This window comes from Scyliorhinus torazame, chromosome 24 (genome assembly GCF_047496885.1).
Source record: "Scyliorhinus torazame isolate Kashiwa2021f chromosome 24, sScyTor2.1, whole genome shotgun sequence".
NCBI lineage: Eukaryota > Metazoa > Chordata > Chondrichthyes > Carcharhiniformes > Scyliorhinidae > Scyliorhinus > Scyliorhinus torazame.
Genome location: NC_092730.1, coordinates 38,464,213 through 38,480,846, shown reverse-complemented (window position 1 = coordinate 38,480,846; position 16,634 = coordinate 38,464,213). Strand labels below are relative to the sequence as shown.

The 16,634-nt window shown below is 48.6% G+C and overlaps 1 protein-coding gene across 1 annotated transcript in view; it reads right to left on the bottom strand.

Moving 5' to 3' along the window:
• LOC140400017 (histone H2B-like) overlaps positions 1–16,634 on the bottom strand; it is a 60,555-nt gene that overhangs the window by 22,791 nt on the left and 21,130 nt on the right. The window lies entirely within an intron of this gene.

Genomic DNA, 16,634 nt, shown 5'->3' with positions numbered 1-16,634 from the left:
ACAAAGCGATTCCACTCACTGACCAAATGGAGAGTGTGGGGGAGGGGCTGCGCATGCGCTCCCAATCTCAGAATGACGACAAGCAGGGGCGGGGTTACAACGGGCATGCGCACATCCCCGCCGCAATTCAGCATTGAGAATCAATGGGAATATTCCCCTTTTCACTGTCATTACATATCGGGCAAAACCTCCTATAGAGCCCGTGTTGGGGGGACTGTGTGTGTGGCTGCAAGTGGCCCTGCGCCCTCGGGCTCAACCAATCACCTTTGTAGCTGTGTGTTTGTCCCAATGAGAGATTCAATTTGCAGTCATTGCCTGCAGCTTGTTTGTTATTACACTGTCACTCAGCCCCTCAAACTCACACTTTCTGCAAACTACCATTCCACTGAACCACAGAATTACTACAGTGTGAAGGAGGCAATTCGGCCCATCGAGTCTGCAGCGACCCTCTGAAAGAGCGCCCCAGCTCCGCCCACTCGCCGCCTTATCCCCATAAACCCGTAACCCCACTGAACCGACACACCCTTGGACACAGCGGGAATTCAGCATTGCCGACCCACCAAACCTGCACATCTATGGCCTGTGGGAGGATATCGGAGCACCCGGAGGAAACCCACCTACACACACGGGGAGAACATGCAAACGCCATACAGGCAGTCACCCAATGCTAGAATTGAACCCAGGTCCCTGGCACAGTGAGGCAGCAGTGCGAACCACTGTTCCACCTCTGGGTTCACTCACTCCCCTGGTTCACTCAATCCCCTGGTTCACTCACTCCGCTGGTTCACTCACTACCCTGGTTCACTCACTACCCTGGTTCACTCACTCCCCTGGTTCACTCACTTCCCTGGTTCACTCCCCTGGTTCTCTCACTTCCCTGGTTCACTCACTTCCCTGGTTCACTCATTCCTCTGGTTCACGCGCTCCCCTGGTTCACGCACTCCCCTGGTTCACGCGCTCCCCTGGTTCACGCGCTCCCCTGGTTCACGCGCTCCCCTGGTTCACTCGCTCCCCTGGTTCACTCGCTCCCCTGGTTCACTCGCTCCCCTGGTTCACTCGCTCTCCTGGTTCACTCGCTCTCCTGGTTCACTCACTCTCCTGGTTCACTCACTCTCCTGGTTCACTCACTCTCCTGGTTCACTCACTCTCCTGGTTCACTATATCCCCTGGTTCACTCACTCTCCTGGTTCACTCACTCCCCTGGTTCACTCACTCCCCTGGTTCACTCTCTCTCCTGGTTCACTCACTCTCCTGGTTCACTCACTCTCCTGGTTCACTCAACCCCCTGGTTCACTCAACCCCCTGGTTCACTCGCTCCCCTGGTTCACTCGCTCCCCTGGTTCACTCGCTCTCCTGGTTCACTCGCTCCCCTGGTTCACTCGCTCCCCTGGTTCACTCGCTCTCCTGGTTCACTCGCTCTCCTGGTTCACTCGCTCTCCTGGTTCACTCGCTCTCCTGGTTCACTCGCTCTCCTGGTTCACTCGCTCTCCTGGTTCACTCGCTCCCCTGGTTCACTCGCTCCCCTGGTTCACTCGCTCCCCTGGTTCACTCGCTCCCCTGGTTCACTCGCTCCCCTGGTTCACTCGCTCCCCTGGTTCACTCGCTCCCCTGGTTCACTCGCTCCCCTGGTTCACTCGCTCCCCTGGTTCACTCGCTCCCCTGGTTCACTCGCTCCCCTGGTTCACTCGCTCCCCTGGTTCACTCGCTCCCCTGGTTCACTCGCTCCCCTGGTTCACTCGCTCTCCTGGTTCACTCGCTCCCCTGGTTCACTCGCTCCCCTGGTTCACTCGCTCCCCTGGTTCACTCGCTCCCCTGGTTCACTCGCTCCCCTGGTTCACTCGCTCCCCTGGTTCACTCGCTCCCCTGGTTCACTCGCTCCCCTGGTTCACTCACTCCACTGGTTCACTCACTCTCCTGGTTCACTCACTCTCCTGGTTCACTCGCTATCCAAATGGACATATTAGTGGGAGGCAGCATGGTTTTGTGAAGGGGAGTTCATGTCTCACTAACTTGATAGAGTTTTCCGAAGAGGTCACAAAGATGATTGCTGCAGGTAGAGCAGTGGATGTTGTCTATAATGACTTCAGTAAGGCCTTGTCAAAGGTCCCTCATGGTAGACTGGTACAAAAGGTGAAGTCACATGGTATCAGGGGTGAGCTGGCAAAGTGGATACAGAACTGGCTAGGTCATAAAGGCAGAGAGTGGAAATGGAAGGATGCTTTTCTAATTGGAGTGCTGTGATTAGTGGTGTTCCGCAGGGATCAGTGCTGGGACCTTTGCTGTTCGTAGTATATATAAATGATTGGGAGGAAAATGTAACTGGTCTGATTAGTAAGTTTGCAGATGACACAAAGGTTGTTGGAATTGCGGTAGTGATGATGACTGTCAGAGGATACAGCAGGATTTAGATTGTTTGGAGACTTAGGCGGAGAGATGACAGATGGAGTTTAATCCGGACAAATGTGAGATAATGCATTTTGGACGGTCTAATGCAGGTAGGGAACAGACATTGAATAGTAGAACTCTCAAGAGTATTGAAAGTCAGAGAGATCTAGGAGTACAGGTCCACAGGTCACTGAAAGGGGCAACACAGGTGGAGAAGGTAGTTAAGAAAGCACACGGCATGCTTGCCTTCATTGGCCGGGGCATTGTGAATAAGAATTGGCAAGTCATGTTGCAGCTGTACAGAACCTTAGTTAGGCCACACTTGGAGTATCGTGTTCAATTCTGGTCACCACACTACTAGAAGGATGTGGAAGCTTTAGAGAGAGTGCAGAAGAGATTAACCAGGATGTTGCCTGGTATGGAGGGCGTTAGCTATGAGGAGCGGTTGAATAAACTTGGTTAGTTCTCACTGGAACGACGGAGGTTGAGGGGCGACCTGACAGAGATAGACAAAATTATGAGGGGCATAGACAGAGTGGATAGTCAGAGGCTTTTCCCCAGGGTAGAGGGGTCAATTACTAGGGGGCATAGGTTTAAGGTGCGAGGGGCAATGTTTAGAGTAGATGTACGAGGCAAGTCTTTTTTACACAGAGGGTAGTGGGTGCCTGGAACTAGCTGCCAGAGGACGTAGTGGAAGCAGGGACGATAGTGACATTTAAGGGCCATCTTGACAAATACATGAATAGGATGGGAATAGAGGGGTACGGACCCAGGAAGTGTAGAAGGTTGTAGTTTAGTCGGGCAGCATGGTCGGCACAGGCTTGGAGGGACGAAGGGCCTTTTCCTGTGCTGTACTTTTCTTTGTTCACCTTTAGATTTACACACTTCTCTGGTATTACAATTCTCATGATTCACACAATCATCTGGTGAATACACTCCCTGCTTTATACATTCCCCTGTTGTACACACTACCCTGGTTTACACACCTTTTATTGTGCACATTCTCATGGTTTTGCACACTCTCCTGGTTTACACTCACTAATTTTAAACACTCTCCTGGATGGAAACTCCCCTGGTTGTAAATATTCCTCTGATTTCCAGGTGCCCGGATTGTGGAAGTGTCTCCCCTCCACACAGAAAGTCCAGCTCTATGAGTTCATCCTTATCCTTGTTTCTCTGTCACTCTCTATTTTTCTCTGTCTCAAATTTTCAATATTTCATCAGGAGTGTTATGGACACAGTGACAACTGGTGTAACACTGACCCTCACTGTGAACACTGGATACAGTGATAACACGTGTAACACTGGCCCTCACTGTGCACACTGGACACGGTGATAACATGTGTAACACTGGCCCTCACTGTGAACACTTGACATGGTGATAACACGTGCAACACTGGCCCTCACTGTGAACACTGGGTACAGTGATAACACGTGTAACACTGGTCCTCACTGTGAACACTGGACACAGTGATAACACATGTAACACTGGTCCTCACTGTGAACACTGGATACAGTGATAACACGAGAAACACTGGCCCTCACTGTGAACACAGCTGCCGTGTTGTGGGTGAGACGGTCACTGTCCCTCCTCCACACAGAAAGTCCGGCTCTGCGAGTCCATCTTTATTTTTTAAATTTGCTATTGGGATCAGAATGGTCAGAATGTGTGTGTCACTGTGAAAAGCTCCACTCTCAGAGGGGGTGGGATTATTCTTTAACTGGGGGTCCCTGTTTGTTGAGTTTGGGGTTCAGTGTTACCGGGCAGTGCAGGAGGATCACATCAAATAGGAAAATCTCCACTGATAGAGAGATCAATTGTATTTTCACCTTTAAGGGAGGTGTGTCATCAATGAATTTAGATTTAAAAATATGACTGGCTGCTGCCGGGTATTTAGGTAAACAGAAAACTCAGAGAATTGATCAGTAAGTGAGATGAAAATCTATAATTAAGACACGGATTGGGAACAAGTGTTGAGAAGAGGGAGAATTCTGCCCTGGGAAATGTCATTTCCAGACCTTGTGTGTGGATGTGAATATTGTGGAAGAGAGAGTGTGTGAAAGGGGCGGGCCAAACAGGAGAAACCAACTGTGTTTGTGTGTCCGCTCTGACCAGGAGATCTCCCAATCCCTCTGGGACTAAATGGAAATATTTTTTATTCGAACAATCCCCCTGTTCCCCTCCTACTTTTCCAAGTTGGATTTCAGGGCAGTTTCGATGCTGCTTTCCAGATTTCTGTGGAAAGGTTGGGAAAATGAGAGCGATCGGGTGAGAGAGCGCGAACAGTGCATCAGTAAAACGGGTTTAAATGCAAAATGGAGCCTTCAAATCGCGTGAAACCTTTTCTACAGCAAACATGAGAGTGTGAGAGACAGGAAGGAATTATCCTGGGACACTGTGGAGCTGGAATTTGAGTGGAATTGGAGAGTTTGGGACGAGAGAAAAACACAGAGGCAGCAGCAGCCTGGAGCTGAGAGCAGGTTGTCTCCGCCCCGTCCGCTCGCTGCCTTTAAGTTGCTCAGTGCCGCCACCAGAGGCTTCATTTCTCACCCACATTGACGGAGAGATTTTGTGCAGAGTCTCGGACATGAGCGATAGTGCAGCCGCCGAAACGGCTCCTCCAGCCGCCGCCCCAGTCAAGGCTGTCAAGAAGCAGAAGGCGGTTCCCCGGAAGAAACAAGAAGGTCCCGGGCTGGGCGAGCTGATCCTCCAGATTGTGGCGGAAAGCGGCGATCGCAAGGGGATTTCCTTCCAGGCCATAAAGAAGGCGCTGCGCAGCAAAGGGGTCGATGTGGATAAACGGGGGGCCCAGATCAAGCAAAGTGTCAGGAGGAGTGTGGACAACGGCAGCTTGGCTCAGGTCAAGGGCACGGGCGCCTCCGGCTCCTTCAAGATCGTTAAGAAGACAACCGGGGGGAAAGTGAGAAAGACCGGAGCAGGCAAGAAACCTTCAGTGAAGAAACCAGCAGCCAAGAAATCGCCCAAGAAACCAGCAGCCAAGAAATCGCCCAAGAAACCAGCAGCCAAGAAATCGCCCAAGAAACCAGCAGCCAAGAAATCTCCCAAGAAACCAACAACCAAGAAATCTCCCAAGAAACCAGCAGCAAAGAAATCTCCCAAGAAACCAGCAGCCACGAAGGCGGCAACTCCCAAAAAGAGCGCGAAGAAAGCAGCCCCGAAGAAAAAGTCACTTGTGAAAAAGACCACGGGCAGAATAAATCCGACCCAATTGAAGGCCAAGCCCAAAGTGAAATCAGTAAAGGCTAAGAAACCAGCAAAGAAGTGAAAGAAGGCGAGCAAATTGTAAACCTCTGAACCCAAAGGCTCTTCTCAGAGCCACACACATCTCTCAGGAAAGAGCTGATCCCCCGACCAATGAATCGCTGTCCCGGTGCTGGGAGCAGATTTCAGACAGAAATGTCAATCCTGTATTGCCGCTCACTCGCTGACATGCTCTGCACCGGGCCTCTCCCCCCACTCTGCACTAAAACAGGGATGTTGCTGTCTCTTCCGAACCGGGGATGTGTCCGGGGGAACAGTCACAGTTTGTGTTAGTTTCATTATTCACAGATTCAGGGGAGAGTCTGTAAAAGAGTTAACATGGCGGAGAAATCCCGCCTGACAACTTAAACACTTTATATCAGCTGGAAGGGATGTTGGTAAAATTCCCAACCCGTCTGGGAGAGGAGTTGTGTGGGGATGGAATCGGAGCTGGGGTTGAAATAGGAGCAGATGGTTGGGCTGGTTCGAGAAAGGAGCGAACTGAGGCGGGAATATTACTGACAAGTCTGGATTTAATAGATCCGCGTTTCTAACTAGCTGCTGTCTGATGTTACAGTTTGTACGTGTTGTTCAGCGCCCTCTTTTCACTTCTGTTTGGAATATAAAATGTGGGTTGGAGCAGGCAGGAGGAGGAGCTGGATGATCAAAGACATTTCACTGCTCTGTCTGTCACTCGGTCTGCTCCCCGCCTCTCTCTCTCGGTCAGGTCGGGGCGGGCTGTATAATAAAGGAAAGAGCAGCAGCTCGTCTCTCATTCAGCAGCGATTTGACTGAACAAGCATCATGTCTGGCAGAGGGAAAGGAGGCAAAGGACTGGGCAAAGGCGGAGCAAAGCGGCACCGCAAAGTGCTTCGTGATAACATCCAGGGCATCACCAAACCAGCAATCCGCCGCCTGGCTCGCCGTGGCGGCGTCAAGCGCATCTCGGGTTTGATCTATGAGGAGACTCGCGGGGTGCTGAAGGTTTTCCTGGAGAATGTGATCAGGGACGCCGTCACCTACACTGAACACGCCAAGCGCAAGACCGTCACCGCCATGGATGTGGTTTACGCTCTCAAACGCCAGGGCCGCACTCTCTATGGATTCGGCGGCTGAGAAAATCCATTTGACAATTTAATAAAACACAAAGGCTCTTTTAAGAGCCGCCCAAATCCTCACATTGAGAGACCTGACCTTAGAATTGCAGCAGAATAACTCATCGAGCTGGTTTAGCGAGTCAGCTTGGAAACCGCGGTTTTCTGTTAAGACGGGTAGCGTTAGAGCAGGAAATCATTTCCCATCATTGATTTGTTTTCTCATTGCAAGGCGACATAGATGCGTTGTACAGTCTGAAACAACCATTCCCCAAAGTCAAACCTGTAACCGCACATAGTGAACACTGACATTGGAATGCGAGCGGGAATTAATTATGTACCTGCTCGATTTTATTCATCTTATCTCGGTTGCGTCCAATCCGAGACAAAAATTGGAGAAGGAATCATTGAGAAGTTTTTGATATTTACATCTTGAAATTGATTTTTTCGGTTTTGTTAAATATCCGTTCCTGGTCCCTGTGAAATTGGCTGGCTTTTTGAAATTGATGGTTTGTCAGTTGCAGGTCCACCAATCAGGGCCCTGATATCCTTGCCGCTCATCGCTCTTTTCAAACTTGTCCACGGGATCGGGCTGCATCCAATGAGGAGAAGTGGGCGGTCACTATAATGTCTTAAATAGGCAGCGAGAGAGCGGCGCCAGCATTCTCAGCGTGTGCGTTTCCCCCAGTTTCACATCATGGCCAGGACCAAGCAGACAGCGCGCAAATCGACCGGAGGCAAAGCTCCTCGCAAACAGCTGGCTACCAAAGCGGCCCGCAAGAGCGCTCCAGCCACGGGCGGAGTGAAGAAGCCCCATCGCTACAGACCCGGCACTGTGGCTCTGAGGGAGATCCGCCGCTACCAGAAATCCACCGAGCTGCTGATCCGCAAACTGCCCTTCCAGCGCCTGGTGCGAGAGATCGCTCAGGACTTCAAGACAGACCTGCGCTTCCAGAGCTCCGCCGTCATGGCCCTGCAGGAGGCCAGCGAGGCTTACCTGGTGGGGCTCTTTGAGGACACCAACCTGTGCGCCATCCACGCCAAGCGAGTCACCATCATGCCCAAAGACATCCAGCTGGCCCGCCGCATCCGCGGGGAACGCGCCTAAACCTCGGCTTCACCAATAACAACAACAAAGGCTCTTTTAAGAGCCACCAAGTCTGTCAGGAAGGGAGCTTCACCACCCAATACTAATTTGACGTGATTTCGAATATAAGCATCGGCTTCAGGAAGCTTTAGTGAAATTATCACATACCAGAATTAATAGGATGGAATTAATTTATGAAATGAACATCGCTTGTTGTCACAAGTAGGCTTCAAATAGTTGTGGGCCAGCCTGTATTTAATTACAGCCCAATTCACTAGACTTGCGGTGATTGCTGATACAAACATCAACAATATCTCGTAATCATCGAGACTGCACCGACCCTTCGAAAGAGTAACTTAGATAGATTAATGGGTAGAAAGACCGACAGATATGGAGGGATAAATACGAAAGAGATAATGCTGGAAAATCTCAGCAGGTTTGAACAAAAATGTACAGCACAGGAACAGGCCCTTCGGCCCTCCAAGCCCGTGCCGACCATGCTGCCCGGCTAAACTACAATCTTCTACACTTCCTGGGTCCGTATCCCTCTATTCCCATCCTATTCATGTATTTGTCAAGATGCCCCTTAAATGTCACTATCGTCCCTGCTTCCAACACCTCCTCCGGTAGCGAGTTCCAGGCACCCACTACCCTCTGCGTAAAAAACTTGCCTCGTACATCTACTCTAAACCTTGCACCTCTCACCTTAAACCTATGCCCCCTAGTAATTGACCCCTCTCCCCTGGGGAAAAGCCTCTGACTATCCACTCTGTCTATGCCCCTCATAATTTTATAGACCTCTATCAGGTCTCCCCTCAACCTCCTTCGTTCCAGTGAGAACAAACCGAGTTTATTCAACTGCTCCTCCTAGCTAATGCCCTCCATACCAGGCAACATTCTGGTAAATCTCTTCTGCACCCTCCCTAAAGCCTCCACATCCTTCTGGTAGTGTGGCAACCAGAATTGAACACTATACTCCAAGTGTGGCCTAACTAAGGTTCTATACAGCTGCAACATGACTTGCCAATTCTTATACTCAATGCCCCGGCCAATGAAGGCAATCATGCCGTATGCCTTCTAGACTACCTTCTCCACCTGTGTTGCCCCTTTCAATGACCTGTGTACCTGTACTCCTAGATCTCTTTGACTTTCAATACTCTTGAGGGCTCTACCATTCACTGTATATTCCCTGCCTGCATTAGACCTTCCAAAATGCATTACCTCACATTTGTCCTGATTAAACTCCATCTGCCATCTCTCTGCCCAAGTCTCCAAACAATCTAAATCCTGCTGTATCCTCCGACAGTCCTCATCGCTATCCGCAATTCCACCAACCTTTGTGTCGTCTGCAAACTTACTAATCAGACCAGTTACATTTTCCTCCAAATCATTTATATATATATACTACAAAGAGCAAAGGTCCCAGCACTGATCCCTGTGGAACACCACTGGTCACAGCCCTCCAATGAGAAAAGCATCCTTCCATTGCTACTCTCTGCCTTCTATGGCCTAGCCAGTTCTGTATCCACCTTGCCAGTTCACCCCTGATCCCGTGTGACTTCACCTTTTGTACTAGTCTACCATGAGGGACCTTGTCAAAGGCCTTACTGAAGTCCATATAGACAACATCTACTGCCCTACCTGCATCAATCATCTTAGTGACCTCCTCGAAAAACTCTATCAAGTTAGTGAGACACGACCTCCCCTTCACAAAACCGTGCTGCCTCTCACTAATACGTCCATTTGCTTCCAAATGGGAGTAGATCCTGTCTCGAAGAATTCTCTCCAGTAGTTTCCCTACCACTGAAGTAAGGCTCACCGGCCTGTAGTTCCCGGGATTATCCTTGCTACCCTTCTTAAACAGAGGAACAACATTGGCTATTCTCCAGTCCTCCGGGTCAACCCCTGAAGACAGTGAGGATCCAAAGATTTCTGTCAAGGCCTCAGCAATTTCCTCTCCAGCCTCCTTCAGTATTCTGGGGTAGATTCCATCAGGCCCTGGGGACTTATCTACCTTAATATTTTTTAAGACACCCAACACCTCGTCTTTTTGGATCTCAATGTGACCCAGGCTATCTACACGCCCTTTTCCAGACTCAACATCTACCAATTTCTTCTCTTTGGTGAATACTGATGCAAAGTATTCATTTAGTACCTCGCCCATTTCCTCTGGCTCCACACATAGATTCCCTTGCCTATCCTTCAGTGGGCCAACCCTTTCCCTGGCTACCCTCTTGCTTTTTATGTACGTGTAAAAAGCCTTGGGATTTTCCTTAACCCTATTTGCCAATGACTTTTCGTGACCCCTTCTAGCCCTCCTGACTCCTTGCTTAAGTTCCTTCCTACTTTCCTTATATTCCACGCAGGCTTCGTCTGTTCCCAGCCTTTTAGCCCTGACAAATGCCTCCTTTTTCTTTTTGACGAGGCCTACAATATCTCTCGTCATCCATGGTTCCCGAAAATTGCCGTATTTATCCTTCTTCCTCACAGGAACATGCCGGTCCTGAATTTCTTTCAACTGCCACTTGAAAGCCTCCCACATGTCAGATGTTGATTTGCCCTCAAACATCCGCCCCCAATCTATGTTCTTCAGTTCCCGCCTAATATTGTTATAATTAGCCTTCCCCCAATTTAGCACATTCATACTAGGACCACTCTTACTCTTGTCGACCAGTACTTTAAAACTTACTGAATTGTGGTCACTGTTACCGAAATGCTCCCCTACTGAAACATCTTCCACCTGGCCGGGCTCATTCCCCAATACCAGGTCCAGTACCGCCCCTTCCCTAGTTGGACTGTCTACATATTGTTTTAAGAAGCCCTCCTGGATGCTCCTTACAAACTCCGCCCCGTCTAAGCCCCTGGCACTAAGTGAGTCCCAGTCAATATTGGGGAAGTTGAAGTCTCCATTCACCACAACCCTGTTGTTTTTACTCTTTTCCAAAATCTGTCTACCTATCTGCTCCTCTATCTCCCGCTGGCTGTTGGGAGGCCTGTCGTAAACCCCCAACATTGTGACTGCACCCTTCTTATTCCTGATCTCTACCCATATAGCCTCGCTGCCCTCTGAGGTGTCCTCCCGGAGTACAGCTGTGATGTTCTCCCGAACCAGTAGCGCAACTCCGCATCCCTTTTACATCCCCCTCTATCCCGCGTGAAACATCTAAATCCTGGAACGTTTAGCTGCCAATCCTGCCCTTCCCTCAACCAGGTCTCTGTAATGGCAACTCGTCGTTTGGCAGCATGTGTAGGGAGAGAAGAGCTAACGTTTCGAGTCCAACGATTGATATGTAGATAGTGAGGTAGAAACTTGCATAGATAAATGGATGGATCGATAGATAGGTAGAAAGACCGTAAAGGCCAACTCACTCACAGAAAAGTTGACATCACAGCAGGAGGAGGTTTGAGGGGAATTCTCACAATTTACTCTGCATCATAATGACGTTTCTCGTCTCCATATCTCAAAGAAAATTCATAGTTTATAAACGATGGTGTTGTCAGTTTTGCCGCACAGTATGTAATATCAAAACATTTTTATTGGATCTACAATTTCAGTTACCCAGGATTTCTTACCCCAATAAACTGCTTCCATAAAAACTTTCCTGCAAATTGTGAGCCAGGGGTTGAGGTTAATCTGAGGCTCCGAGTATGAAGCGAGTCACACAGTAACCCACTTACAGATATAGTCATTGCAGAAACATCTACACATTAAATAGAGCGGAATCACTTGCGGATAGATTACAAGTAACAGACTTACTTATTTGAGGAATATTATTGAAACTAAGATCAATTCAGTTCAGACTTTTATCCCCAATAAACACCGTCAATTCACATGTATCATAAATACTGAACATGTAAATAATCTGCACAGAATGCGCTGCGGATTGATGTCATAAAGCGTGAAACATTTGCACATTAAGTAGCCGAGCAGAATCTGAGGGACAGACAATAGTTGGCCCTTTTTCAGATAAAGTGAGTGGCTCTGAAAAGAGCCTTTGGGTTATTAGATTAAAGAATGGTCGCTTCACTTCTTGCCGGAGCCAGCGCTGCTTTTCTTGGGCAGCAGCACGGCCTGGATATTGGGCAGCACCCCGCCCTGAGCGATGGTCACCCCTCCCATCAACTTGTTGAGCTCTTCGTCGTTGCGGACGGCCAGCTGCAGGTGCCTGGGGATGATGCGGGACTTCTTGTTGTCCCGGGCCGCGTTGCCGGCCAGCTCGAGGATTTCAGCGGTCAGATACTCGAGCACAGCAGCCAGATAGACCGGGGCTCCGGCCCCCACACGCTGGGCATAGTTGCCCTTTCTCAGGAGCCTGTGAACACGGCCCACCGGGAACTGCAGTCCAGCCCGGGAGGAGCGAGACTTGGCCTTGGCCCGAGCTTTACCGCCGGTCTTTCCTCTTCCAGACATTGTCACAATCTCACAAACACTTTCACAGAATGAACAATTTCTGCAGCATTCACTCTTTTATAAACTGACGGCTCCTCTGATTGGTCGCTGCTCAGTTCACCTCATTTGCCTATATTCTGCACCAATCAGCTCACTGGAAACAGAAGACGGCGGGATTTACCCACAACAACCGGCAGAAGCTGAGAATTTGTCCATTTCAAAAAGCCGCCAATTTCATTGTGGCAAAGGAGCGAATTCAAATAAATGTCGTCCGAAGTCAGACATTTCAAATCCCTTCTATTTATTTGGTTTAATTCAGCGCTTCCCGTCACCAATCACAGGCGCGGGTTTAACATTTAGTTTAAATGTGATTCATTCTCCTCTCGCTTTCTAACTGTCCCGGGCGGGAATCAATCCCTGTTCACAGCATTCCCGGAAGGAAAACGCTCCGTTTAGTCTTCAGTCAGGACCGAGTGTCCTTCACTGAAAACAGGGAGTGGGATTGAGTCCTCAGACTCTCCTTATTCCGCTCTGGAGTCACCCCACTCCGGACTGTTACCCTGCGGAGAATTACTGGGAATAAAATGATGGATCAATGAACATTTCAGGAATTGGGAGAAGGCTCCGTTCCCGCTAAAAACAGCTGCTAATGAGGTGATTTGGGGGCTGTGAAAATAACAGAATAATAACAGCTTTCAGCACAAAGCCAAGGCGGCGGAGTGAATTCTGCCTGAACCAATCGGAGAGCTGGAGAGAAGGAGCTACAGGTTTTGATTGGCTGACATTTTCAAATTCCAAACTCCCGCCAATTCCAGTGCAGGAAAATCCCAAATAACGGACCGGCTCAATGTTCAGGAAACTATTTGAATCTCACACTTTGTTATCTGTTTATTGATTTTTCCATCCCAGAATCCGGGCGCTATTTTAGTAACAGATTGAATTTGTCAATCTCTTCTCTGTAACCGGCGGTAATAAGACCCCGTTCAGCAATTTAAAACGGAGCAAATCTCAGCTCACTGCAAAAGCAGAAACATCGAGATTACCAACCAACTCCTTCACACAGGCTTCACAGGGACAGAGAGAAAGGGCTGATTTCGGAGCCTCTCTCCTGAAAGCGGCCGGGAATGTTACTGGGAAGTGTGGAGAGAATCCCCGACTCTATCCAGCCGGTGGAACAGGCAGCTTTGTCTCCGGAGAATAGCGAGGGCCGGGGAGAGGCAGATCTTAAAGCGCTGCAATGGACTCAGGTCCTGTGTGTGCTCAAATCTCGCTGGTTCCGTCCCCTGGGAAAACTGCGGAATAAACAGATCAGCCCGAAAATAACCTCTTCATTCCCGCCTTTACTGTGTCCCGAGAGCGGGAAATACATCACCCGAGAGAAAAAAAAAATTCCTTATGAATTTAACTCACCAGTTGTTAAACTCTGAATATAGTTATCATTAAATTTAAATAATTCCCTCCTGAAATTGTGTTTCTCCTCATTGTCCGTCACAAATGCCAGACTGCGTTTAAAATCCGCTCTCAATTCAGTTTGATTCTCTTCTGTGTGAAAGTGTCTGTGACGGGCGGGTATGAAGCCACATTCACAACATTCTGGAACGGGACAAATCTCGATCCTCCACAAAGAGATTTCTCATCAAGTCAATGCGGGAAAAGATGGTGCAGCTTTTTCACAGAGATTGTGGGTGGCTCTTAAAAGAGCCGTTGGGTTTGATGAGTTTGAGAACAGTTTTATTTGGAGCTGGTGTACTTGGTCACCGCCTTTGTCCCTTCCGACACGGCGTGCTTGGCCAGTTCCCCGGGCAGCAGCAGGCGCACGGCGGTCTGGATCTCCCGGGAGCTGATGGTGCTGCGCTTGTTGTAATGGGCCAGGCGGGAAGCCTCAACCGCGATGCGCTCGAAAATATCGTTGACGAACGAGTTCATGATGCTCATGGCCTTGGAGGAGATGCCGGTGTCGGGGTGAACCTGCTTCATCACTTTGTAGATGTAGATAGAGTAACTCTCCTTCCTCGACCTTCGCCGCTTCCTGCCGCCCTTTACTGCCGGTTTCTTAATGACTTTCTTGGCTCCCTTCTTGGAAGCTGGTTTCGATGTTGGTTTCTTCTCGTCAGCCATCGTCAATATCACCCAGAAATAAAGCAAACCCCTTCCGAGAGCTGATTAAATAGACAGAGCCTCACATCTATGCTAATGAGGAATGGGGAAAGGAATGATTATGATTGGACATTGTGAGAATGAGGACAGACAGTTATGTTCTGCTTAATTGACTGGATATAAAAACAGACCAATCAGAATTAGGATTTTCCACCAATCATAAACCTCAGATTACAATCATATTACAAACAGGAAGTACATTTCAGAAAGAATGTCTCCAGTCCCAGTTTGTCAGTGTGTAAAGATCCACCGGGAAAAGTCACCTGGCTGTCGGTGAGAGGTACCCTTCACCACAGAGAGACTGTGCGGGAGTGTGGGATTCCTTCAGGAACTGTGAGCCTCTTGGAATGTGCGAGTGCGGGATTAACTCATGGATAGTGTGAGAATGTGGGATTTACTCACTCTCTGATACAGTGTGTGAGTGTGGGATTTACTCACTCTCTGATACAGTGTGTGAGTGTGGGATTTACTCACTCTCTGATACAGTGTGTGAGTGTGGGATTAACTCACTCCCTGATACATTGTGTGACTGTGGGATTTACTCACTCTCTGATACAGTGTGTGACTGTGGGATTTACTCACTCTCTGATACAGTGTGTGAGTGAGAGATTTACTCACTCTCTGATAGTGTGTGTGGGATTTACTCACTCTCTGATACAGTGTGTGTGGGATTTACTCACTCTCTGATACAGTGTGTGTGGGATTTACTCACTCTCGGATACTGTGTGTGAGTGTGGGATTTACTCACTCTCTGATACAGTGTGTGTGTGGGATTTACTCACTCTCTGATACAGTGTGTGAGTGTGGGATTTACTCACTCTGATACAGTGTGTGAGTGTGGGATTTACTCTCTCTGATACAGCGTGTGAGTGTGGGATTTACTCACTCTCTGATAGTGTGTGTGGGATTTACTCACTCTCTGATACAGTGTGTGTGGGATTTACTCACTCTCGGATACTGTGTGTGAGTGTGGGATTTACTCACTCTCTGATACAGTGTGTGTGTGGGATTTACTCACTCTCTGATACAGTGTGTGAGTGTGGGATTTACTCACTCTGATACAGTGTGTGAGTGTGGGATTTACTCACTCTCTGATACAGTGTGTGAGTGAGAGATTTACTCACTCTCTGATAGTGTGTGTGGGATTTACTCACTCTCTGATACAGTGTGTGTGGGATTTACTCACTCTCGGATACTGTGTGTGAGTGTGGGATTTACTCACTCTCTGATACAGTGTGTGTGTGGGATTTACTCACTCTCTGATACAGTGTGTGAGTGTGGGATTTACTCACTCTGATACAGTGTGTGAGTGTGGGATTTACTCTCTCTGATACAGCGTGTGAGTGTGGGATTTACTCACTCTCTGATACAGTGTGTGACTGTGGGAATTACTCTCTCTGATTCAGTGAGAGTGTGGGATTTACTCACTCTCAGATACAGTGTGAGAGTGCGGGATTTTCTCACTCTCTGATACAGTGTGTGAGTGTGGGATTTACTCACTCTCTGATACAGTGTGAGTGTGGGATTTCCTCACTTTCTGATAGTGTGTGAGTGTGGGATTTACTCACTCACTGACATAGTGTGTGGAATTTACTCACTGATAGTGTGTGTGGGGGATTTACTCACTCTCTGATACAGTGTGTGAGTGTGGGATTTCTTCACTCTCTGATACAGTGTGTGTGTGTGTGTGTGTGTGTGTGTGGGGGGGATTTACTCACTCTCTGAAAGTGTGTGAGTGTGGGATTTACTCACTCTCTGATACAGTGTGTGAGTGTGGGATTAACTCACTCTCTGATACAGTGTGTGAGTGTGGGATTTATTCACTCTCTGATACAGTGTGTGAGTGTGGGATTTACTCACTCTCTGATACATTGTGTGACTGTGAGATTTTCTCTCTCTGATAGTGTGTGAGTGTGGGATTTACTCACTCTCTGATAGTGTGAGAGTGTGGGATTTACTGACTCTCTGATACAGTGTGTGTGGGATTTACTCACTCTCTGATACAGTGTGTGAGTGTGGGATTTACTCACTCTCTGATAGTGTGAGAGTGTGGGATTTACTCACTCTCTGATACAGTGTGTGAGTGTGGGATTTACTCACTCTGATACAGTGTGTGTGTGGGGGATTTACTCACTCTCTGATACAGCGTGAGAGTGTGTGATTTACTCACTCTCTGATACAGTGTGTGTGTGTGGGATTTACTCACTCTCTGATACATTGTGTGACTGGGATTTACTCTCTCTGATACAGTGTGAGTGT